This window comes from Panthera uncia, chromosome B1 (genome assembly GCF_023721935.1).
Source record: "Panthera uncia isolate 11264 chromosome B1, Puncia_PCG_1.0, whole genome shotgun sequence".
Taxonomy (NCBI): domain Eukaryota; kingdom Metazoa; phylum Chordata; class Mammalia; order Carnivora; family Felidae; genus Panthera; species Panthera uncia.
The window spans coordinates 120401554-120428226 of NC_064811.1; the positions used below are offsets into that span (position 1 = coordinate 120401554).

Consider the following 26673-nt stretch of genomic DNA (forward strand, 5'->3'; position numbering starts at 1 on the left):
CTATGAGAGAAGAAATAGAATTATAGGGCTAAATCCCAATATTTCATAGTTAAGACACCATTAGATCATGTCTTTAAATACAGATAGGTACCCATACATTCAGAGTTGTATGTATGTAGTATAGAAATCTATGTACACATATTATTTAGAAATATGAAAGCAAGTACATGAAAAAAAGCTAGAATAACTAAGAGGATTGCTCCTAAGGAGTGGGATACGAGTGTGGGATAGGGAGATAGGTGCTACTACTATAAATGCTGTCACAATCCTTTCAGACTTTTAACCTATGTACATGTTTCACTATAGTAAAAATACACTTAAACTTCAAAGTTAAACTCAAAAAGGGAAGCGTAAAAAATTCAAAGTTAGGGTAACTGAAAATTAAAGACTAAGACTCATAAAGCTGGCAAAAACAAACAAAAAAAATAGAGGCAAAATTTGACAATATCAAGTCTAACCCACTTAGAGTTCCAAAACATGCACTAACTGGGGCGACTGGGAGGCTCAGTAGGTTAAGCACCCAACTTCAGCTCAGATCATGATCTTGTGGTTTGTGGACTTGAGTCCTGAGTCAGGTTCTCTGCTGTCAGCACAGAGTTGGCTTCACATGCTTGGTCTCCCTCTCTCTATGCCCCTTCCCACCCCTCTCTCTAAAATAAATAAACATTAAAAAAAAAACAAACAAAAAAACCACGAAAAACAAAAACAGGGTGCCTGGGTGGCTGCGTTGGTTTAGCATCAACTTCAGCTCAGGTCATGATCTCACGGCTCATGAGTTAAAGTCCCACATCGGGCTCTGTGCTGACAGACAGAGCCTTGAGCCTGCTTTGGATACTGTGACTCCCTCTCTCTCTGTCCCTCCCCTGCTCATGCTCTGTCTCTTTCTCTTCCTCTCTCGAAAATAAACAACCAAAAATCCCATGCAGCACTAACCTACTACTAAGGATGCATACATAGGTGGTAAAACTATAAAGAAAGCTAAGAAATTACTATAAAAAAGTTAGCAATACTGGTTACCTCTAAAGAGCAGAGAAAGGATTGTGATAGTGAAGGCAAGAGGTATACTCCCAACTTCTGGGATGCTCATAAGGTTCTATTTCTTACACTAAATAGGTTATATACACATATAAACTGTATGAGTGTTTTGTAAACTTTGGGGAGGAGGGAGCACTAAGCACATGACTGAAACTCCAGCACACAGTTGTAGAACTTCTCATACTACATATGTTACTCCAAATGAATTATAATATGCTGTTAAATGAGCTCTAAAATAAATGAATGTTTATTTCATTTACAAGGATAACATTGATCTTTTATCCCAGAACAAAAATGAAGTAATTTGTATGTACAGCAGATCTGAGAAAACGTTATGCAAATATATACAATTTTGGACTTTTCACATACATGAGTAATTTTTAAGTAAATTAAAAAGTACATTAATTCTATCCCCTAAATCTTACAAGAAGGAAAGGCTAGAGATAGCTTTAAGCACACGTCAGTAATGCATCTAAGCAAACAGGCTGTTTAATGGCCTACCATTTTATTGTAAAGCATTGAAAAACAACGGGAAAAACAGGAATTTAAGATCCGAAAAAATCACTATAAAATGCTTTTTATAATAATCATTTAACCACCAAGTAAAAAGTTGCTTGTTTAAAAAAATTCCAGTTAAAGAAGGATACATGGAGACCCAATTATTTTTTAAAAAGAACTTTCAGGGGCATCTGGGTGGCTCAGCCAGTTGAGCGTCCGACTCCTGATTTTGGCTTAGGTCATGATCCCAGAGCAGCAATATCAAGCCCTTCATCAGGCTCTGTGCTGCCACTCTCCCCCACTCTTGCTTGCTCTCTCTCTCTCTCTCTCTCTCAAAATAAAAAAAAAAATTTTTAATTAAACATTCAATTTGGTAATGCATCTTTAAAAAGTCTTTTCACAATCAAGCTGCCTTCAAAAGGACTATTAAAAAGCTAACTAGGGCAAGGCCTATAAGAAGCAGGTGACAAACTCAAGTTACATTTAATTAAGAGACATCTAAAATTTTCACTGTAAGGGCGTCACAATTATATGATAGCAATGAATAAAAAACAGAATTCTAACTTCTATATAATCATAAATATACTTTCAGGAGATGTGGGGCTCTGAAGCAACTAGAAAGGTAATGGGAAGTATTTAGAAGTGGATGAAAGAGACATTCATTAATTAGGGCTGATTCCAAGTTTTCTGGCCTTATGACTTTTCTTTTTCCATGAGATAATAATAGTTCATAACAACTAACATGTTTGGAACACTTACTCTTTGCCAGGCATTGTTTTAGGAGTTTTACACGTACTGATTTATTCTAGTAATACATGCAACAGTCCTACGACGTACACTATTTTCATCTTCATTCTATACACAAGAAATCTGAGGCACAGAGAAGGCAAACTTCCCAAGGTTCATAGTGAAGTGGCAGTGCAGGAACTCAAACCCCAGCAGATGACTCCCAAGCCCATTGCTCTTGGATCTTTATCAATCCAAAGACATAAATGTATAGCCAATAGTTATGTGTAGTTAAACCCAATTTCAAAAGATTATATGGAAAAGCATAGTGGTGGATGCTTTTACAGCCTAGAAAAACATTACCAGTTTTCAAGGCTTTGCTCCTTTCAACTACCATTTATTGAGCTGCTACCATGTGCCAGGCACTTAACATACATTTATTTTAATCCTTCCGACACCACATCCCTAATTTACAGCTGAGGGACCTAGAGTTCACAGAGAGGTTATATAGTTTGCTGAGGGTCACCTCACTGGTGAAGGAGGAAGCCAGGATTTGAAAGCAATTTCCCTGCCAAAACTGTGAACATCAAAGTAATAAAATAGTCTTAAAATATGTCTGTCTGGAATAAAAATAAAACAAGAATATATTCTGAGATGAGTACAAGTGAATAAATATTGGCAATTCAGAAAGCTACAATACTGTATATTCTTTAAAGAGATGTGGAACTATACTGGGGAGAAAATAGGAAAATACCTCAAGTGTGTGAAAAGTCCCACAATATTCACTGTTTTCTATTAGTGATAGTACCTAGAAGTAAAGCACGACAATGGGAACAAATGAAATTCTGGTTACAGGTCTAGGCAAAGGTCAAAACCCATGATACATCCCGGGTTACATTAATAATTACAATGTAAACATCTCTAGTATTCTCAATAACAGGTTTCAAAACAGCTGAAGTAGCTCGCCCACACATATAAATTTTGTCTGCCAGATCTGTGATTTCCATTGATCTCATAATTCACATATATAATAGATTTTGTTTATGGAAGTATTTTAAAAACTCAAAAAACTCACCTTATAATTTATTTTCAAAAGTGTTTATCCAAATCTGGAATATCTGTCTAGAATAGTTCAGGTGGAGTTATACAAAATGAATATTTTGGAGCAAGAAGTAATGAATTTTATTTTATATAGATTTTAAAAGCTCTGAAGTAACTATATAACTTATTGCTTAAATACTATGAAATTTGACTTCATCTTGATGTGAATTACTACAATTTTAAGAAAAATGTTAACTTGTTTCCTAAAACTGCAATCAGTGACAACTGAGTAGAAAAAGCAAAGCCATTTTTGTTCTATTCACATGCACCAACAAACAGCCCAGTGGGGAAATGGCAGTGTGCCAGGTTGCCTTGTGAGCAATTAGGCTTCGTGGCAATCAGGAGACTCAGGAGTCTTAGGCCCTTAGAAAACTAGTATGTTAAGGACGTGGTGCTTTCACTTCGCTTTCCGAGAAACGTATGCGAGATATATCTTGTGTAGAGGACAATTTCTTCCATCTTCGGGACTGAAAGGTTAAGACAACTAGTAAGAAGCGAATTGGGGAAAACATGAGAGATTAGTCAGAATCATTGCCTACTGGACCTTATGACTAAATGTAATAACTGGTCCCAGGTAGACAGTAAATTCATCCTAATAATCAGAAGTAACGATAACTAAAAGATTCTCAGGATTGTTATGAAATGCACTTATAAGTGCATTTTAATTGGTCAAGAAATTCAGAATGGAATTCACAGGCAAACAAACTGAAATTATCTATGAAAAAGAGTTGAAATGGGTAAAAACCCAATATCAGCAGAGATGTGTGTATTTACTCTTATTAACCGGTACATGGAAAGTTTCAAAGAAAAAAAAAAAACGAACGATTCAGATATACCTTACAGGAGATTGTGGGCATCAACTTCCATTTAATGAAACTTAAAAAAAAAATTTTTTTAAGGTTTATTTATTTTTGAGGGAGAGAGAGACAGAGAGCAAGTGGGGGAAGGGCAAAGAGAGAGAGGGAGACACAGAATCCGAAACAGGCTCCAGACTCTGAGATGTCAGCACGGAGCCCAATGTAGGGCTCAAACCCACGAACCATGAGCTCATGACCTGAGCCGAAGTTGGAACTTAACCGACTGAGCCACCCAGGTGCCCCACCATCTAACTAAATCAAAGCCAAAGTTCCCCATTATCTGGTAAATGCTTTTTCTTTTTGATGTTTTATGAGTCTGAATGAAAGGCAGAGACTGTGAATACACTGGACCCCATTTTGCAAGTTTGCGGTCTGTGCCTAATATGACACCCAGAAGCATAATAAGAATAAAAATGAATGAAGTGAATGCGATTAGAAATGAAAACAATCAATGTAAGGATCCATAAGTATACTTTCTAATATATTTCTTGGTTACAATAATTATGTAGGGTCATTTGAAAACTTTTACTAATATTGTCAAAAAGCCACCGTATTTGAGTATCTGAATTTCAAGTAGGATACAGGACAAATTTACGATACTTTTACAGTCATCAAGCCAAGACACACTTCACTTTATAAATAAAATAGATTTTAAAGGGCAAAAGTCAACATTCAAATTAATCCTTCTTTATATCAAAGGCTCATTATTTCTCACCTTTAATATTTTATAATTTCATTTAAAGTTTTTCATTATTTTGTAGTACATAAACATACAAGGCTTTTCTCTACTTCTTGATGTGCCTGTGACGATCATGTAATACACATCTATAACAACTTATTCTATAAACAGAAATCCTTACAAATTTAAAATGTAAAGACCAACTAATGTTTCACTACACTCAGAAAACACAGAGTCTTTATTCCAAGAGGAACTTTTACTAAAAAAATGATGTGTGAACAGCAGACACTGATGTTCACACAAGCATACTACAGACAACCCAGCAGGCGGTTTTCTGTTTTTTTTGGATTATGCTCTGGAGGTGCTGGCACAATGGAATTTCAATACCATAATTGCTTATTTCTCTGTGTATCTTTAAAATAACAGGTAAAGAAAAAACATCAACTACAAAAATAACAAAACAAAAAATGTTTTTAATTCTTCTTTTCAAAGGATGTAATTTATAACCATTACACAAATAGAGAAGAAGCACAAAAGGGGGAAAAAAGAAATAAAGTAATGTTCCAAAGGTTCAGTTTACAAGGACCTCACACTAAGTTTTTTTTTTTTTTCTCTTCTCTGCAACTCTTACTAGAAACAGTATTATTTGCTAAAAATGCACTAGCTGCCAAGAGCCATGGTCCATCTAAAGCAAAATGCTTAAGATGGAAACAGAGTGTTAACACAGAAAAAAGAGCAAGATTCAGTATACAAATTTCTGTAAAACCTATTTAAAAAAAGAGTAAGATGAAGTTTTGATTTTGGTATCTTTTTGACTAAAAAATAACTGTGGTCATAGATAAAATACTAAAACATATAGTACTTTATTACAACAAAAAGATATAATCAAATTTCAAACTTTCTAATTAAACCTTTTTTCTGTAAGTTATTGGGAATTCAACACTAGTCTTGGTTCACATGATAGAACAATGGGAAAATTTTCCGAATGGTTGAACACTAACCCTGACAAGTGTGGAGAGCCAACTACAATACATTATATGGTAGCATAACCTGCCACCCACGTTGCTGAGAGAACAGCTTTCAAACACATGCACTGAGCTGTAAAACCACAAAATCCCTTATTACACATTGTTTCATACTCTAGGTGAAATATACCATCAATTCTTTCCATTATAAATCTTTTTTTATTACTATTTTTTGAAGCCCATTTAACAATCTGACTGTCTTTTTCTTACAATGTAAAAGATGCCTTTGTAAAAAGTAAAATGCAACAGGAATGTCATCACCCTACTATAATATTTCAATGAAGGCTGATATCTGCTGCTCAATTTCTCATAGCTTATTCTGAGGATCCATTTACCTAAAATGCATTTTAAGCTAATGTTCTTTTTGTATTTCCTTTAAAGACCAAGCCTAATGATACTGGTTCACTAAGTTTCTTAGAGCATTTGAAAATATTTACTTTAAGGAAAACTGATCTATTGCTTTGGGGGTTCTTTAATAAAATACATGATTTTCGTCATTACTAAAAAAGAGAGTGAGAGAGAGAATTAAAAACAAATAGTCAAAATTTGTCATGGAGTGAATGTTTCCTCTCTCTGTCTCTTCCCAACATTCCTCCTTCCCCCACCCTGGCGCAAATCCAAACCTATACCAAAAAACAAACAAACAAACAAATCCATTTTAGAGTCAAAGATATAATGGTACCCTGACAATATGTGTCTTACATTGGTATAACATGTAAATGAAGCAAGACTGCAGGATGACAAACATGTTTCATCCTCATTACAGCACTGCTTTGTCAAAGATGTGTTCTTACCTTCCAGAAAAGAGCTCACTGCAATAATGGCTATCAAATCTGTACAAAAGGGCTTGATTTACAGACTGGGAAGGGTGAAAAACAAAACAAAACTTAGACGCTACTTTTACAGAGATTCAAAGACACTACTACTTTGTAGAGATTCAAGATAGCTAAATCATTTCTAAAACTATGTGTGTCTAACAACTGGCCTGTTTCATTTCTTTCCAAAATTCTCCCTCCTATCCTTTACATTTCATTCCCCCCAATTCCTGCCCACCATGACCCCCCTCCAGCCACAGTCTGCTAACTGAATCACAGCGTTCCAGGACAGGACATAACAGTTTCTTCTGGGGTTTTCATTTGCAATGTTGTTGGCAAAGAGAACCCTATTTGTAAGTGTTCTATTATACTAGCAAGGTCAATTAGTCCTGTGAACTCCTGGTCTTTCTGCCTGATAGCTTGGTGGATTATTCAAGTGGGACTGTTCATAACCCATAACTGAATGCAGCCAATTAACCTCAGAAACATAACAATACTAGTATCTAATGGGATTTTAAGCTTATCTTAACAACATACCACAGTAATGTCATTTTTCCCACATTGGTGGAATATTATTTGATGGAAACTCTACATTCTCCCCAAATTGAATTAATTTGTAAGTTACAATATACAAATTATATAGAGTAATTAAAAAAAGTTTAAACAGCTTTATTGCTATATAATTCACATACCATACAATTCACCCATTTAAGTTTATTTATTTATTTTGAGAGAGAGACAGATAGGCAGCGCACACCCATGAGCTAGGGAGGGGCAGAGAGGATGCAGAGAGAGAATCCCAAGCAGGCCCCATGCTGTCAGCATGGAGCCCAACAGGGAGCTCGAACCGATGAACTATGAGATCATGACCTGAGCCAAAATCAAGAGGTGGACTCATGCTCAACCACCTGAGCCACCCAGGCATCCCACAATTCACTCATTTAAAGTGTACAATCCAATGTGCATCTATCACCACAATTCTTTTGTTTGTTTGTTTCAAGTTTTTATTTAAATTCTAGTTAGTTTACATATCGTATAATATTGGTTTCAGGAGTAGAATTCAGTGATTCATCACTTACACGCAACACCCAATACTCATCTTATACCCACCACCCATCTAGCCCATCCCCCACCCATTTCCCTCCACCAACCCTCAGTTTGTTCTCTATAGTTAACAGTCTCTTATGGTTTGGGGCGCCTGGGTGGCTCTGTCGGCTGAGGGTTCAGCTTTGGCTCGGGTCATGATCTCACGAACCATGAGCTCAAGCTCCACGTCGGGCTCTGTGCTGACAGCTCAGAGTCTGGAACCTGTTTCAGATTCTGCGTCTCCCTCTCTCTATGCCCCTCCCCTGCTCGTGCTTTGTTTCTCTCTCTCAAAAATAAATAATATTAAAAAGAATTTTTAAAAAAATGAGTCTCTTGTGGTTTGCCAAATTACATAATTTCTGTTACAAGAAAGTTCACCATAAAGATGTTGAAGCTTTTAAAAAATAATCAAAATAAAAAATAATAATCCTCCATTATGCCTATATTTGCTTCTATGGTTCATACAACTAAATTTATATAACTAAATAAAGAATAGGAGAATCCTTTGTTTTTCTAAATATTTATTTTGAGAGGGAAAGAGAGAGGATGAGCAGGGGAGGGGAAGAGAAGGGGGAGAGAGAATACCACTTCACACTTAGATCTGCTGACAGCACAGAGCCCACTGAAGGGCTCAAACACACCAGCTATGAGATCATGACCTGAACCAAAATCAAGAATCGTTCACTTAACTGACTGAGCCACCCAGGCACCCCAAGAATCTTTTATTGTGCAATATCCACTGCTCCTATCAAGATTTCTCCCAAGATGCAAAAAAACACTACTACTCTCTCAGAAGCTATGTGGAAATTAATTTGCATTATACTTCAAATATTCAAAAAGTCTTTAGTTGTCAAATATTACTTAATTTTTAAAACAACAAAAGAGAGTTTGCATTATTTGAGTGCTTACTATGTGGCATGAAATATGAATCCATACTTTGCAAACTATCTTAATCATCTCAGGAATCCAATGAAAAAGGCATTTCCCTCCCTATTCTATGTATGAGGAACCTGAGGCTTCAAAGGTGCTAAATATGTTCCCAAGTTTCACACAGCTAATAAGTTGCAAAAATAAGGGATGTAAAACCAGATCAGTCTAGTTTGCCAAATTGTAGTCTTTCAACATCACTTGGCCTAAAAATTATGAGATAACACTGAGTCATCTCCCAGGATCACCTGTATTGCCAATCTTCAAAACCACCATATAAAAGAATGATATCTAATTATAACTGAGTAACAACCAGAAAGAAATGAATGAATGGATGAATGGATGAATAAATGAATGAATGAATGAATGAATGAATAAGGGTGTTTTGATATCCATATAATCATATCAACACTAAAGTTTTACTAAAGGCAAGACAGTATTTTTTTTCATATCACTTCCAATCCAAATGCACTCTCACATATATGAATGGACATGCGATCTTCCACACACAGACCAGTATAACTACCTGCCCACATACATGCAATACACAAAGTCATCCAAACTGTCACACCTAATACTCCGATTTCTAAGCCAAAAGTATTTTCTGTTATGCCAGGTCACAACGAAGTGAAAAGCTGCCTTAATACTGCAGGTATCAAGATACCAGATTTCTTTTCAAAGAAGGATTTTTAAAATAAGCTGAATAACTTTTTCATACAGTAATGTTTTTTAAAACTATTTGGTCTAGTAAGGCTACTTAACATATATTCTAGCAAAAATCATACTGTGATTACCTCTGTTTTTGCTTTACCAATTTCAAACAGAAATAACTTGTTCAATCATTAGGCCAAACTGTCCTAAAAGCAAATGCCTATTAAGAGGAGCACAGCCTGTGTGCATTCCCAAAACTCAATCACTATTCCCAACTTCCCTGCTATGGGAGCTTTCAGATTGGCCAGAGTTGACTCTCAGGGCTTCACTCACTGCTTAGTGGAAATATTTGTAAAAATATTTATGCAATTAGGGGGCGCCTGGGTGGCGCAGTCGGTTAAACGTCCGACTTCAGCCAGGTCACGATCTCGCGGTCCGTGAGTTCGAGCCCCGCGTCAGGCTCTGGGCCGATGGCTCGGAGCCTGGAGCCTGTTTCCGATTCTGTGTCTCCCTCTCTCTCTGCCCCTCCCCTGTTCATGCTCTGTCTCTCTCTGTCCCAAAAATAAAATAAAAAACGTTGAAAAAAAAAATTAAAAAAAAAATATTTATGCAATTAGGATAAACAGAGCTTTTATGAAAATACTGGCTTAGCTAAAAGTAATGACAGTTAAGATGTGCATAAATGGCATTTTTAAATGTCCATTTATTCCCCCCTACTCTATAAGTTTATTATGATAAATGTTGCATCAGTTTGAAAGAATATATTCTGCAAAGAAAGTAGAAGGGCTGAGAAGTAGAATTCAGAGTCCTCAATATTAAGTCAGCTTTGCTTACTTTTTAAATAAATCAAATAAAAATAAATTGTGTTCTATAAACAGAAAAAAATTTCAATAACAGAGTGCAAAATCAAAGGATGTATCTAAGTTAGTAAACTATTGCCTTAATTAGTAAAGAAAGATCTAATATATTGACGCAGTGGATCAACATGTGATCCAACAGATCTTATACTATTAACTAGATCATATCAGGAAAATTAAAATTGCCAAACCATTTATTCCCTTTTAAAAGGCACATAATACCAATGCCACTGATGCTATAGTTTCAAAGAACTGAATCTGTAATGGAAATCTCATTAAAATAAAAAACAAAAACTAGAAAACCTGCATGGGACATATGCTCTATCCAATTCTGGACAACTGATTTTGAAATGCAAAATATCAACCTTAATTAAAAAAGAAAAAAACCAGCTCACACAGTAAAGAACTGAATCCAAGACGACTTACCTACTCTCTGTTATTAGAGCATGCCTTAAAAAAGAGAAGACATTTATCTAGCATTTTCCAACCTTGTGCAATCATGTATGAGTAAGGATAAAGCGGCCATTATAAAACTGAAGTGAAAAAGATATATGGAGGGGCCCCTGGGTAGCTCAGTCGGTTAAGTGTCCGACTCTTGATTTTGGCTCAGGTCATAATCTCGCGGTTTTTGAGTTTGAGCACCACACTGGGCTCTGTGCTGACAGGGTGGAGCCTGCTTGGGATTCTCTCTCTCCCTGTCTCTCCACCCCTCCCCCACTCATATTTCCTCTCTCTCTCTCTCTCTCTCTCTCTCTCTCTCTCTCAAAATAAATAAAGTGAAAAAAAGATATATAGAAGGATATAAATTTACATTGACTGAAAAAACAATGTATTTGGTATGTTGCAGATGTTTTTACACAGCTTAATCTCATTTAATCTTAACAACCACCCAAACAAAATAGGTATTGTGATTCTTATTTTTTAAAGTAAACAGAGAAAGAACAGAGAAAGTGCCCTATATCACAAAATAGAGAAGTAATAGTACCAAGATTGCAACTCTGATCTGACTACAAAACCTATGATTAAAGCAGCATGTGGCAAAGACAATCTAGAAACATATTCCTTCCTCTGGCGTAGGCCTCATCCTTCTGTCCCATTTTGAGTACAATATTTAAAACCCAGATTGCAGATTATGAAACAGCCTGGGTTTTTGCACCCCCCCCCCCCCAAAAGCCAAGGTTAGAGAACTCTGCGTTCAATGGCGAGTACAATATGACTCTGGGGGAATAGCAGCAAGTTTCAAATAACTACAAATTCAGGTTAAATGGAGTTCAGTGAGCCATGATAATTCCATGCCACTGATAATCCTGATCTTAGTCAAGAGAATTTTCAAATTTGAATTCCATACTTGCCTTAGACAATTCTCTTTCAACACAAGGCAACTCTTCATACAAGGTAAGTATTTTAAAGCAGGGAACACCTCTCAGTGCCTTTCACTAATTTTCTACAGAGAAATAGTAAAATTTTTAAATAGATAAAGCTAACGCTCAACCACCAGATTTTACAAACTAGCTGAGAATAATTTTGAGGGTTTTTTTTTTTTAATCCTTTTATTATCTTAAATGTGAAGCAGCTACCTAAAATGCTAAGGTAGATGAGTGAAAACAGATTTCTTTTCATTCCTCAGTTTGTTCTCATTCCTTGAAGTACCTTCCTTATCATACTTAACTTGAGCTTATCACCTTTGGGCCATGATAAGAGGTAAGTTATGAGTCTCCTGGATTCTCCCTAGTAAATTACATTTCCTTTTTTCATGATCTCTAAGAGCACATGCTTATACCAGAAAATGGGGGTGCTAGGGTAGAATCAGTTTAAAAACTAATCTGCCTTGGACCCTTTCCTTCAGGAAAGCTAAAACAAATCCCCCCCCCCCCCACACACACACACTATCTTTAAAGTAAATACAAGGGCCACTGCATAAACAACAACAAATTGCACAAATATTAACTAAACACCTATGCGCCAAGTACTTAGGCTTGAGGGGTATCAAGACAGATACTATCCTTGTGCTAGTGGAAGCTATCAAAGATTTATGGCAGCTCATAAGAAATATGCCATACTAAAATCAACAACACAAGAAACAACAGGTGTTGGCAAGGATGTGGAGAAAGAGGAGCCCTCTTGCACTGTTGGTGGGAAAGCAAACTGATGCAGCCACTCCACAAAAGAGTATGGAGTTTTCCTCAATAAAAAGTTAAAAATATGTGATGAGCACCAGATATTGTATGGAAGTGTTGAATCACTGAATTGTACACCTGAAACTAATATCTGTATGTTAACTAACTGGAATTTAAATTAACACTTTAAAAAAATTGGGGCGCCTGGGTTGCTCAGTCGGTTGAGCGTCCGACTTCGGCTCAGGGCATGATGTCATGCTCTGTGAGTTCGAGCCCCGCGTCGGGCTCCGTGCTGACAGCTCAGAGCCTGGAGCCTGTTTCGGTTTCTGTGTCTGCCCCTCCCCTGCTCATCATGCTCTGTCTCTCTCTGTCTCAAAAAAAAAAAATTTTTTTTTTTAAATTGAAAGAAGATGTTACTTGTCAGAAGGAAAAAAAGTTAAAAACAGAACTACCTTACAATCCAGCTATACTATTAGTATCCAAGAAATACTATTAGGTAATTCCCCAAAGAATACAAAAATACTAATCAAAGGGATATATACACTCTGATATTTACAGCAGCATTATCTATAGCCAAATTATGGAAATAGCCCAAATGTCCACTGACTGATGAATGGATAAAGAAGATATGGTGTGTATGTGTGTGTGTGTGTACATATACATTATATGTATATGTACACACACACACACATACACACACACACAGGAATATTACTCAGCCATAAAAAAGAATGAAATCTTGCCATCTGCAACTACCATGGATGGACGTAGAGGGTATTATGCTAAGTGAAATAAAGGCAGGCAGAGAAAGACAAACACAGTATGATTTTACTCGTATGTGGAACTTAAGAAACAAAACAAATGAGCAAAGGGGTGGGGGGGAGAGACAGAGAGAGAGAGAGGGAGGCAAAGAAACAGACTCTTAACTATACTCTTAACTATAGAGAACAAACTGATGGTTACCAGAGGGAGGTGGGTGAGGGATGGGTTAAATAGGTGATAAGGAACAAGGAGTGCACTCTTTGTGATGAGCACCAGGTGATGTATGGAAGTGTTGAATCACTTCACTGTACAGCTTAAATTAACATTACACTGTATATTAACTAGAATTTAAATAAAAACTAAAAAAAATATATTCCATAAAATTACTAAATAAATGGCAGAAGGGTAAGTTTAGTGCATAAAAATATATATACAATTATTAAGTAGGTTACAAATTTGGCTCCATGGTTCCTGGCAGCCAAAGCAAAGTGGGTATCATTACTGGTTGTGACATGGTATAGAGGCTCTTCTACTTATAAACAGATTAGTTTCCAAAGAGCTATCATAAGTCGATTTAATCACATATGCAAATTTTTAACTACAAAAGCAACTGCTGATATCATCTACTGGTGACTAACAGAGTTGCCATACTTTGTCCCCCAATCACTGCTCCCTCACAACTGGTAGGTTTTTCATATCTACCAAAGTCCCTATGCTGAAGGGTCTTGAGCAGAAGAACCTGTGTGTATGTGTATAGTAACAACCCAAATGCCTTCCTGAATTCAGATCTGAAGGAAATTTTTACTCTGGATCTGTATTAAAAGGCCACTTTGAGATATAGTGGACTACATCCTTGACAATGTTCCTAACAGAATTACAATAATAACTTTTCTTATTTCCTAGATGTCTCAATGTAGGCCTATGGATTACCACTAAAGAGAACTTCTATAAAAGCAATTTTATAAAATAATGTAGCCAAAATATAATATTTATAATAGCTAAAGAAATGCATGTCTTTCAAGCGGCTCCTAATAAGAAAGAAAGAAAGAAAGAAAGAAAGAAAGAAAGAAAGAAGAAAGAGAAAAGAAAAGGAAAGAAAAGAGGAAATTCAACTCTTGCAGGAACAGTCTAAAGATCTAAGAATGAGCTTTTAAGACCATTGGCATCACACTCATTGCTTACACAAGTTTTGTGTGTAACACCACTTTACTGTAATTCATAAAATAGGGAAATAAAGCTTTCAGATTAAGTTTTGAGGTTTTAGTAATTATATCTAAAATAAGTATAGTAGTTAGTGGACAATGAAAACAGATACAATTCTTTTGAAAGGGGCTATTTATTTTTCTCATGAATCTCAAAGAAACTGCAATTAGAGGAATAAGTCAAAGGCCACAGTTATTATTGTATAGGGCATGTGTAAAAAGATACACACTATGTAAACAACATATATTGATTGGCTAGATTCACTACAATTGAGATGAGAGAAAAAGCAAAAATAGGACCTTGAAGGATAATATACTCTGCCTGAAAAACTTGATTTACTCTAAACACACTACTACTAAATAATCAGAGTACCTTTTCCTCAACTTCAGAGGAGTTTACTGAATCTAAATACTTAGGTTACCTCATATAAAACTGAAATTCAGTTAAGTTAAAGAATATAAGATTATTTTAACAGGGATTCTTTTTTTTTAAATTAGAGTAAAATAATACTTTTTAGTCTAAACATTTTACAGGATTAGAATCTGTATTTTCAAAGTTGCTTTCTAAATACAGATAAAATGGATACGTAATATACGAAAATTGTTATCGGTTAGAAGCTTCTGTCATAATTATTTTATTGATTTCTGTTATAAAATTGGAAATGTATTCCTACGTAAAAAATATTAAGGTACTCATTATTATGAAATCTCATTTGTTTTGCAGCAAGTACGCAGTCTTAGAGAAGCAGGGGAAACAAAAGTTGCCAGCATTTTATAATTGTCTCATATGAGCTCAACATGCCAGTCAAATCCTATGAAAATTTGTTACCCTGAGTGGTGGGGAAAAAGATAGATAGTATATTATATATTTTCTTTTTTAGAACGAGGCAACTTTTAGTGCAGTTTTGATTCACAGCAAAACTGAGAGGAATGTACGAGATTTCTCATACATCTCCTGCCCCTACCACCACCTGCAGAGCCTCCCTCATTACCAACATTAGGGTTCACTCTTGGTGTTGTACATTCTACGGGTTTGGACAAATGTGTAATGAAATGTATCCATCATTATAGTATCTTACAGAGTATTTTCACTGTCCTAAAAATCCTCTGTGCTCTGCCTATCCATCTCTCCCACCACTCCCAACTCCTAGCAACCTCTAAGCCTCTCACTATCTCCATAGTTTTGCCTTTTTGAGAATGTCGCAGTTGAAATTGTACAAATAATTCCACATTGTTGGAATTTTACAAATAGCCTTTTCAGATTGGCTTCTTTCAGTTAGTAATATGCATGTCAGGCTCCTCCACGTCTTTTCATGGCTTGATGGATCATTTCTTTTTAGCACTGAGTAACATTCTGGATGTACCACAGTTTATTAATCTATTCACCTAGTGAAGGATGCCCTGGTTGCCTCCAAGTTTTCACAATAATTAATAAAGCTTCATAAACATCCATGTGCAGAGTTCTATATGGATATAAGTTTTCAGCTCCTTTAAGTAAATACCAAGGAGCACTACTACCTAGTCATATGGTTGGTTGAGAGTATGTTTACTTACGTAAGAAACCACCAAACTGTCTTCCAAAGTGACCGTGCCATTTTGTATCTTCACCAGCAATGAATGAGAACCCATGTTGCTCCATATCCTTGCCAGCACTGGACACTGTGTTCCAGATTTTGGCTATTCTAATAGGTGTGTAGTGGTATGTTGTTTTACTTAATTTGCATTTTCCTGAAGACATGATGGGAAGCATATTTTCATATGCGAAAATATGCTTATTTGCCATCTGCACATCTTCTTTGGTGAGGTGTCTGTTAAAGTCTTTGGCCTACAGTTTGCTTTCTTATTGTTGAGTTTTAAAAGTATCTTGTATATTTTGGATAACAGTCCTTTATCAGACGTCTTTTGCAAATATTTTCCCCCAGCCTGTAGCTTGTCTTTTCATTCTGCTGATACCAGGTATTTTCAACCTGAAAATATCTGTTGCCATGTGAAATTTTTTTGGTGGCAAAGAATGGGAATCTATGGAATATATAAGACCCAGAGTAAGAACTTTTACTCTTCATTATCAAATAAAAGTAACAGAAAATTTACACAGCTACTTAGTAAAAACATCTTAACTTGGAATAAGATAAAAGACCTCAGGCTCAGGGCATCTGGGTGGCTCAGTCGGTAAAGTGTCCGATTTCGGCCCAGGTCACAATCCCATGCTTTGTGGGTTCGAGCCCCACACTGGGCTCTGTGCTGACAGCTCAGAGTCTGGAGCCTGTTTTGGATTCTGTGTTTCCCTCTCTCTCTCTCTGCCCCTCCCCTGCTTGTACTCTGTCTCTCTGTCTCCCAAAAATAAATAAACATTAAAAAAAAAAAAAAAAGACCTGAGGCTCAATAAAAATTGAGCTAACATATTATCTGGACAATTTCCCTACTACTGCCTCAAAGTTATGATACCACTTAGTCTGACTCTAGATCTTGTTCTCATCAGAATTCCTGGAGGGTCTCCTCTGCCTAGTGCCTCTGTCCTACTTAGTCAAGCACCAAAGATCAAGGCTAGCTGTGGACTATTCAATTAGAAAATTATCCTTCTAAACTAATTTACAAACGAGACAATTTGTTCTGAAAATGGTGCTGAGATTACTGAACCACTGTTTCTGTTTTCTACCACCAAAAATTACAAACACAGGAGGGAAGACTATCCACCCCACCCTTCAAGCCTACAGACCCTTGAATGATGATTTTTCTTAACTGCCTTATGAAGATAAAATGGCCAGAGAAGAAAGAATCAATTGGCTTATATTCCAATAGTTTCCACTCCAATATTCTCTCTCACTCTTTTATTCAGAGGCTTGGAGATATTTTTTTTTTTCTTTTTTCCTTAGAAATCTTATCCTCCAAATTACACTGTTTAAAGCTTTTTATAAAATCATTAAGCAAAAGCAACCAGCAAAAAGAAAAGCAAGTATTTGTAACCGCTTATGCCAAAAGCATTAGCATTACAGAATCAACCAATTTTCAATAGAATATATCAAGAAAGTAAATACATTTCAAAAATCTATAGTCAATCTATCCCGTCACTCACAAGCTCATTTCCTTGGCTCCACACTTCAATTTTTCTGAAAAAAATTTAAAGAAATATTTTGGTAACTTACAATCTAATGTGATGTTAAGCAAAAGATGGAAGGAATGTGTATTGCATGTTGATTCCCAGCTATACCACTGCCTTGCCGTGTAACATCAGGCAGTTCACTCTGCATCTCGTTTGTAAAACAGTAGGATTGCACTTTATTAGAAGTTGTTAACTCGTGGTCCTTTCACCACATCCAGACTGTGGACATACCTTGTTTGCCCAGCATATTTTAAAAATTGGGAAATTTCCACATTTTAAAAGTTGGGAAATTTCACATTCATATCCAGATTTCTCTTAAAAAATTTTAGGACTGACAACACCAGGCCTACACTCCCATGGGGCAATAAAGGCTGAAACTGGATAGAAACTGCCCCCCTGGCATAAAGGCATGGAACCTTGCTGTTACATTACCTGCCTGACTGTGTAGCATCTAAGCTTTTGATGAAATACACTACCTCTGAAGTTTCTTTCAGCTCTAACATGTAGAATGAGCCACATAGCAAAAGGTCCTTTTAACCTAAGTCTCAACTTTACTTGAATATAGGGATAATAACATCTGATCACCACTTGTGCTTTGGAGACAAAATGAAACAGTGAGTAGTGACTGCTTAGCCCAGTGACATAAATGTTGAGACTGCTTTCATAAATAGTAGAGGTTACAAACCCAAGTAACAGTGAACGAGAGGACTCAAAAACAGTACTATGATGGTCAATCCAATCTACATCAAAACTGACATGCTGATTCTTCTCTTCCTAACACTGATCCCATTAAAAACCTGCTACTTGCCTCTAATTTTTAGAGATTAAGTCTTCATTCACTATGTATAAAATAAGAGGCTGAGAAAAAAAATGAAGGTCCTGAATGGGCTGACCTCAAGATATACTTTAAAGTTATGATAAAACTGTTCAGCATGCAGTTTTCAGCAAAATCTGCTGTAGATCTTTCTGTTCTAATCACGACCATTCTTAGTTGCCAAGAATAAAGAAAGATGCATTCAAAAGTCTCTACAGGGAAAGGGGGCTTACTAAAAAGTTAGCCCCGGAATCCAGGAAAAAGTAAACAACTAGGGACCAGAGAGGTCAGTAAATGCAGAACACTGGGAGCACCAGCCATTCGTTCAGCTCTATTTTTCTCTCCCCTGGTCAGTCTGATTCTGTGCCTGCATCCACTCTATTTGTTCTACACCATCCTACCTCCTCCCATTATCTTAGAGTCTATAGCCTTCTAACTTTGAAACTTGAAACGCACATGGCCCTTCACCTTACCACCCTCTCCATATCGCTATCTCACTGTATCAAGTCTGGCTAACTTGCCTGTTTCTTGTGAGTCATATTTCTGAGAAAGGCAAAAAAAAAATGAAAATAAAACTACCAGGGGTGCCTGGGTGGCTCAGTGGGTTAAGCGTCTGACTTCAGCTCAGGTCATGATCTCATGGTCCGTGTGTTTGAGCCCCAGGTCGGGCTCTGTGCTGACAGCTCGGAGCCTGGAGCCTGTTTTGGATTCTAGGTCTCCCTCTCTCTCTCAAAAATAAATAAACATTTAAAACTAACTTTTTTAAATAAAAAATAAATAAAACTACCATACAATCCTACAATCCCACTTCTGGGTATACACCCAAAAGAACTGAAAGCAGGGTCTCAAAGAGATATTTATGTTTGCACATTCATATTCATAAGAGCATTATTCACACCTCTTGTGGAAGGTCCATCAACAGATGAATCGATAAACATAATGTGGAATGTTATTCAGCCTTAAAAAGGGAAGATATCCTGTCACATGCTACAACACAGATGAACCTTGAGGACACTGTGCTCAGTGAAACAAGGCAGTCACAAAAGGATAAATACTATGAGCCCACTTATATGAGCTATTAAAAGAGTAACCAAATTCATCGGAAAAGAAAGTAGAATGGTGGTTATCAGGGGTTGAGGTGAGGGAAAATGAGGAGGAGTTGTTTCATGGATATAGATTTTCAGTGTTGCAAGATGAAGTGATTCCGAATATGTGTTGTGCAACAATGTGAATCTACTTAACACTATTGAACTGTACACTTAAAAGTGTTAAGATGGTAAATTTTAAGTTACATGTTTTTTATCACAATTATAAAAAATATTTTTTTGAATTTTTGAGAGAAAGAATCAGATCTGCCCAGATAATCTTCTTTGAAGAAAACTACACAAGCAGGGATCAGTGGCAAGCCTAGGGACTGACTGCTGGTATACTCATTTGACAACTTTTTATTAAACGCCTACTGTTTCCGACACTGTGCTAAGTTCTCAGCCAGGTGCCTACCCCTTCCCTGTTCAGCTGGCCATACTCAGTAAGCTTTCCTTATTTAAATAAAAGGGGTTGATAATCGGTATCTCTAAAACCATGGGCATTTTCACTTTTGTAAGTAAAGTGCATATTTTTATTGCATTGTACCCTGCTATATAGTTAAATAAAGGGTTTTTAATTTTGTTTTTTGTTTTCTTTGTCCCTGGCTGTTCCTACTGTCACTCTGCCTAAAAGAAACAGTGCAGTTCTTCCGTAAGTGCTGCAAAAGAGCACTTGAAAAAGGCAACTCTAGGGCACAATGCTCTTAAAAGAAACCTCATCAACTTCAAAGTTAAGTACGCATCAGCAGTACAAAACCTTCCAATTCAAAGCATTACGAAACAAAACAAGAATCCCCTTCAGAATCTTCTTACTTGGTCCAAATATGAGAGTAGGAAAAGTTGGAATTCCTGGTATTAAATAATTTCATTGGTCTCAAATCTATAAATGTAGAAACTATTACTCCAAAGAGTGATTAAACTAAACTACTTGCAGAAGCTGCTTACTACAGAATTGCATTAAATAAATTGCCTATGAAAACATGCAACACAGGCTTAGGCAGGAAGGGTTTCATTCCCTATCTAAGTGGGTACTCCTGCCCATTCTCAGCTTCTGTGACAATGTCTCTCGATCTTCTTCTCATCACTGGCAGTTCCTTTCAGCTTTTTCTCACTGAATAATCTTTTTTCTCCCCAGTCCTTGAGTCCTTGGCATTTCCACAGTTCCAGCCCTGGCACTCTTCTTTTCCACTGCACACACTCCCTGAATGAATCGGAACTCGCACCGAAGCTTCTTACTTGCATGTTGGTAATTTTCAACGTTTTTTATTTATTTTTTTATTTTTGGGACAGAGAGAGACAGAGCATGAACGGGGGAGGGGCAGAGAGAGAGGGAGACACAGAATCGGAAACAGGCTCCAGGCTCCGAGCCATCAGCCCAGAGCCCGACGCGGGGCTCGAACTCACGGACCGCGAGATCGTGACCTGGCTGAAGTCGGACGCTTAACCGACTGCGCCACCCAGGCGCCCCACATGTTGGTAATTTTCAAGTCTACACCTCTAACCTAGACTTCTTTCTTCAGGTTTGGATCCATGTATCTGGCTACCCCTTGAAAAGCCCTCTGTCAGAAAAAATACCAGAAGTCACTGACAAAAACTAATCTCATTAGCTTAACCTTTCTCACCATCCTCGATGTTCCTTAACTCTGCATTCCATTGCTGATTAATGATAAAAATCCACCAGTTGCCAAACATGAGAAGAATTCTAGTTGCCCTCTTCTACCTACTTGAAGCCCCTACCCATACATACTCCCTGTACACCCTAGGTAACAATCAGTCACGAGCCTTTCTGAATCTACTTCAAATGCACCCCTTTCTTTTGAACCCAATTGTCACAGCCTTGGTTAAATCCTCCTAATTTTCACCTGGATACCACCTAGCCGGTCTTCACGTTGCTCCAGCCCCAGCTGTCCCACGATTAAACTTTATCAATATCTCCTCATTTTAAGTCCAAACTCCCTAGAAGTCTATGAAAGTAAGCATAACCTGATTTTTGCCTACGTATTCTCACTGTAACAACTACACATCACTCCCCGCATGAACATACACTCCTTATGTGCAGAGGCCATATTACCATTACCATCACAATAAATGTGTTGAATGACAATACTTCTCCAGTCTTTCTTGCCATTGCTTCATACCTACCCAGCTTCCAGAAGTACTAAATTACTTGCAGTTCTGCCATTATGCCATGCCTTCCTGCTTCTGTACTTTTAGGTACACTGTGCCCCTTTCAAAATGCCTCACTTTATTCTCACCTGAGTGGGCTTTATGTTGATCCTTAAGATTCAGTTGAACTATCACCACTTTTAGAAAAACTTTTTTCTTAACTTTTTAAAGTTTATTTATTCTGAGAGAGAGAGAGAGACAGAGAGAGGGTTAAAGGGAGAGAGAAAGAGAGAGCACGAACAGAGGAGGGACAGAGAGAGGAGAAAGAGAAGCCCAAGCAGGCTCTGCACTGATGAGGGGCTCAATCTCATGAACCTGTGAGATCATGACCAGAACTGAGATCCAGAGCCAGGACGCCTGACTGACAGAGCCACCCAGGCACCTTAGAAAAACTTTTTAAACGGTTGCTCCTAATATTCCATTGTGTTTCCACAGTACCATATGTCTTTACTAGACTATATTGTAATTGTAGATTTACTTGCCTGTCTTTTCCACCAAACTATGAGGTGCATACGGACAGAAACAGTGACTATCTTTACTGTATTCCCAGTACCTAATACAGTTCCTGGCACTTAGCAGGCCCTAAATAAATATCTAATAAATACAGTATGAATTTGTCTTGTAATAGGAATCCCAGATTACATCTCTACATTGCCACAGTCTAGGTTTGTGATCAAACAAAAACAAGAGATACAAGAATATTTCTCTCTTAATATATATATATATATATATATATATATATATATAATATTCCACTATGTAACATTTTAGATTCAAAAGGAAATACATCCCAAATGCATAGTCATCTCAACTCCATTTTGGAAATAAGTAATGTATATAATCATGAATAACTCTCTTTAAATTGCGTGTTACTTTTAGAGAGGGAAAAAAAAGGATAACGTTTCTGGCCTAAAAATTATGTGTATCACAACAAAATATTCCATACTCATTTCAAAGATGTCCCAGTGTCAGTTATAAAAACTAATTTTTAAAAATATTTTCTTTTAAATTAGCTAAATTTCAGGAAAAATATTTTTCCAAAGGCTCAATAAATTAAACACTGTCCTATGAAACAAATTTATGTTTATAAGTACTGCCTAAATCATTCCATTTTATATCAAGTTGTTTAAAACAGGCCCCTCATCAGAAAGTAAATATAAGTAGATTTTAAGATCGATGGATAGAGCCAGAGACTCTGTCTGCATCTTCTTACTCCACCACACACATTAACAGAACTCAAATTATAATCATAAATGTTATGTTAACAGAAGAGTTGACTTTTTAACCACTTTTGTCAAAGTACCAAATATGGACTCCCATAGCCATGCTACTGATTCAAGACCCAAGGAAGGGAGCCAAAAGGCTCGTCCACAAGGAAGAAAAGAAAAATATCATTACAGCTCTCTTAACATCGAAGACTTGTTTCAAGCTTCTTCTTTAAAAAAAAAAAATCATTTGGTAACAGCTTTATTATCTGAAGACAAAAACAAGGCTTAAAATTCACTTAAGTGCTCAATCTTGTACTCCATTAATATTCTATCCTTTTGCGGTCACAAATTTTAGAAGCAAAACGCTAACAATGAATCAAAGGACAACTTTCACATATGCTGAAAATATCTGCTTCAGTTAACAAGTTGTTTTTTTACAAAACTGTATAGAAATAATTTTGAAAACAGTTTCAAACAGAGAGGAGGAAAACCACAAGAGACTCTTAAATACAGAGAGCAAACTGAGGGTCAGTGGGGGGCTGGAGAGGAGGGGAAAATGGGTGATGGGCATTGAGGAGGGCACTTGTTGGGATGAGCACTGGGTGTTGTATGTAACTGATGAGTCATGGGAATCTACTCCCGAAACCAAGAGCACGCTGTATATACTGTATGTTAGCTAACTTGATAATAAATTACATTTAAATAAATAAATACCACAGAGTAACTCATTTAAAAAAATAAATAATTTTGAAAGCTGTCATTCTATGTCTAATAAATCAGTTTAGTATCATATTTAAGTACAAAATTTTTTTTTAATTTTTTTAATGTTTATTTATTTTTGAGAGAGAGAGAGACAGAGCCCAAGCAAGGGAGGAGAAGAGAGAGAGGGAGACACAGAATCAGAAGCAGGCTCCAGGCTCTGAGCTGTCAGCACGGAGCCCGACACAGGGCTCAAACTCATGAACCGTGAGATCATGACATGAGCCAAAGTCAGATGCTTAACCGACTGAGCCACCCAAGCGCCCCTAAGAAAACAATTTCCATAATAGTTTTTAGAAAGAGAAATAACTCGTTAGCAAATTGAAAAAGACTTTAATTTTTCTTGAATTTTAGCTGGAGATGCTTTCTACAAAGTTAAAATGGTCACATGTAAGACATAGTGCTCTTGGTTTCTCGCTCTAAATGACAAAAAATTTCCGGCTATTTATTTTTCCTTCTGAGAGCAAAGGAAAAAAAACAGCATTAAACCAAAATATAATGCTAAAATGCAAATGATTTAAAAATTTTAAAAGCAACTGTATCTTTATTTGAAAACTTCTCTTGAATAACTTCCTTAATAACATGATGAACATGACTTCCTATATAAAAGTTAACACAAGTAGATGAAGTGTTTTGAGAAGATAATGCCATAAAGACTCTGAAATGCTAAGTCCTCCCTCCTTTACAGAAGTAGTCTTGTGTGGAAGCAATAAATCACAAACATCTCATAAATGTTCTTATGTCTTTTGTTCCCTATTTCTGAAGGATGGACAATTTTAAAAACACAAAAGTAGAATAAGCAGCACAAATGAATTCAACTTTGGCATCAAAAATGTTCTATTTGGCCAAACTTAGTTTTAGTATCTTGTAACCATTAAGCAGAAAGTTTAAGCCTTATTTCCATTTTAAGTCCCTCCTCAGGTAATAGAGATTGAAATATGCATTCAAGATTAGTAAAGGAAAGGCCTGATCTCTTTGTAGAGGTTTTTCAACAGAGGTTACAAAGATCAGGATAGAACAGCATGCTTTGTAACTAAAATGAAGGAAAACATATGATAGCAAAAGAATAATTTTTTGATAGAGTAGCCATTAGCTTTTCTTACCCTGAACTACATTTTTGTAAAAGTTACTACTTCAAATCAATAATAAAATGACAGAAAATAGGTTTTTAGAGTGTTTCAAGTAAACAAATCCATAATTTCTAGTAAAAAAGGAAAACCTATTAAACACTCCAATACACACTACACCCTCCCGTGGGCAAGCCTCCATGGAAAAATATAAAAAGATTTAGTTGGGTTTTCCACTCAGTTAAATCAGTCCTATAACTAATGAAACGATGGCTCTAAAAACCTCATAAAAGTTAACACTATTTTAATCACTTGTCTTAGCATCTGAGTTAGAAGAAAGAGTTTTTTAGAAATAACAATTTAGATCCTATAGAGTAGGAAATAAAATCATAATCTGCTTATCTTCCCTTAAAAAAAAAAGTGATATCGGATTATTTCTTTAACTTAGAAAAACAGATAAATAAAGTAAATCACATGTAAAGATATATAATTAAAAGATAAAGTATACTTTATATCATGAGCTGCAAAGGCGGTACTAATATTTTAAAGCAAAATACAAAAATTATGGTTCCTTAGTGAGAACTGTGGCAGAAAAGCAGTATGTTCATTAAGTTTTTCAGGAAAACAACTTACATTATCACCTGGTAATATTTAGTATTACTGGCCTCATGAGGCTGTGTGGTCACTACACAGAAATATAAACACACTTGGAATAAAATTAAGAGACTACCTAAAAGAGCCCTTATTATATATGGCTAATGTTTCAGTACTTAAATTATAGAATAGAAGCAAAACTAGATTAAAAATATCTGCAATGGTCCAAATATCATTTCAAGTTTCTCTAATTTACAACAGAATACTATATATATATTTAATACATAAAGCTAGAAATCATGTATGAGGATGTACATTTCCCAAAATGCATGAAAGAATTTTTGAACAAATATACTCAAAGAAAAATAAGTTACAACTAAGACTACTTAAGGGCTTAACTAGACAGAAACCATCAATTAAAGGACAACAGTGACATCTAGTGGACACTTCAAATATAGGCCACACACATTTTGGATCAAAACATTTTGTGTGTCACATATTTCAACCTGCCTGAGGGCTTACGGGACAAATCTTTAATTTTAAAACAAAACAAGCCAGCTATGATCCAAAAAGGCTTATAAATATGAGTGACCCAATCACTGATAAATACAAAATGTTTAAGTATAAGAAGTACATATCTCGCATCTTTAAAGTTCTTTAAACACTGATTAAACATATCATATATGACTAAAAGAAGGGCTAGCAAAAGGTCCAATGTAATTATGATAATAAAAAGAATTTAAAATATTCTGAATGAAAAAGCACTGGGGTGAATGAAGAAACTAACAAAGTTTATACTTTGTTTATACTGGTTTATACTTTTGGTTTAGGGGCTCTTGGGTGGCTCAGCTGGTTAAGTGTCTAACTTTGGCTCAGGTCATGATCTCACAGTTTATGAGATTGAGCCCCGTGTCAGGCTCTGTGTTGACAGCTTGGAGTCTGGATGGAGCCTGCTTTGGGTTCTGTGTCTCCCTCTCTCTCTGCCCCTCCCCTGCTTGCATTCTGTCTCTTTCTCTCTCAAAAATAAATAAAAACATTAAAAAAAAAAAAGTAAATGAACATTAATAAGACCAGGTGGTCATCTCAAAAAGCAACAAACTTAACTCAAAGAAGGATGAAAAAACAAAACAAAACAAAAAACCAAAATACCTGTGGATGAAAATGTTCTTACATATTCTTATTTGTCAATACATAAACAAATTTCACAAGAGAACAACACCACATTCATTGAGTAAATAATGAAAATATATGTGATTTTTATTAAATATTTTATTACTAATTCAGGGAAGAAATATAAATGTAGAGGCAGATCTTATAAACACTAAGTCAAATAAGAGTCCAGGCCACAAATTAGCCAGAAGTCTTTCAAACATCACAGGTGCTTCCAGATCTCTCAGAACTACCTAATTTAAAAGATTTTAATGATTATTTGAGCTCAAAGATTTCCTGACAAGGAAAAAATGCAAAGGGACAGAACTTTATAAATACAAAGTTCAAACTCATTCAAAGTACATGAAATGTAAACATGTTGGGACTAGTAAC

The 26673-nt window shown here is 36.2% G+C and overlaps 1 protein-coding gene across 5 annotated transcripts in view; it reads right to left on the minus strand.

Moving 5' to 3' along the window:
- ANAPC10 (anaphase promoting complex subunit 10) overlaps positions 1-26673 on the minus strand; it is a 261798-nt gene that overhangs the window by 183054 nt on the left and 52071 nt on the right. The window lies entirely within an intron of this gene.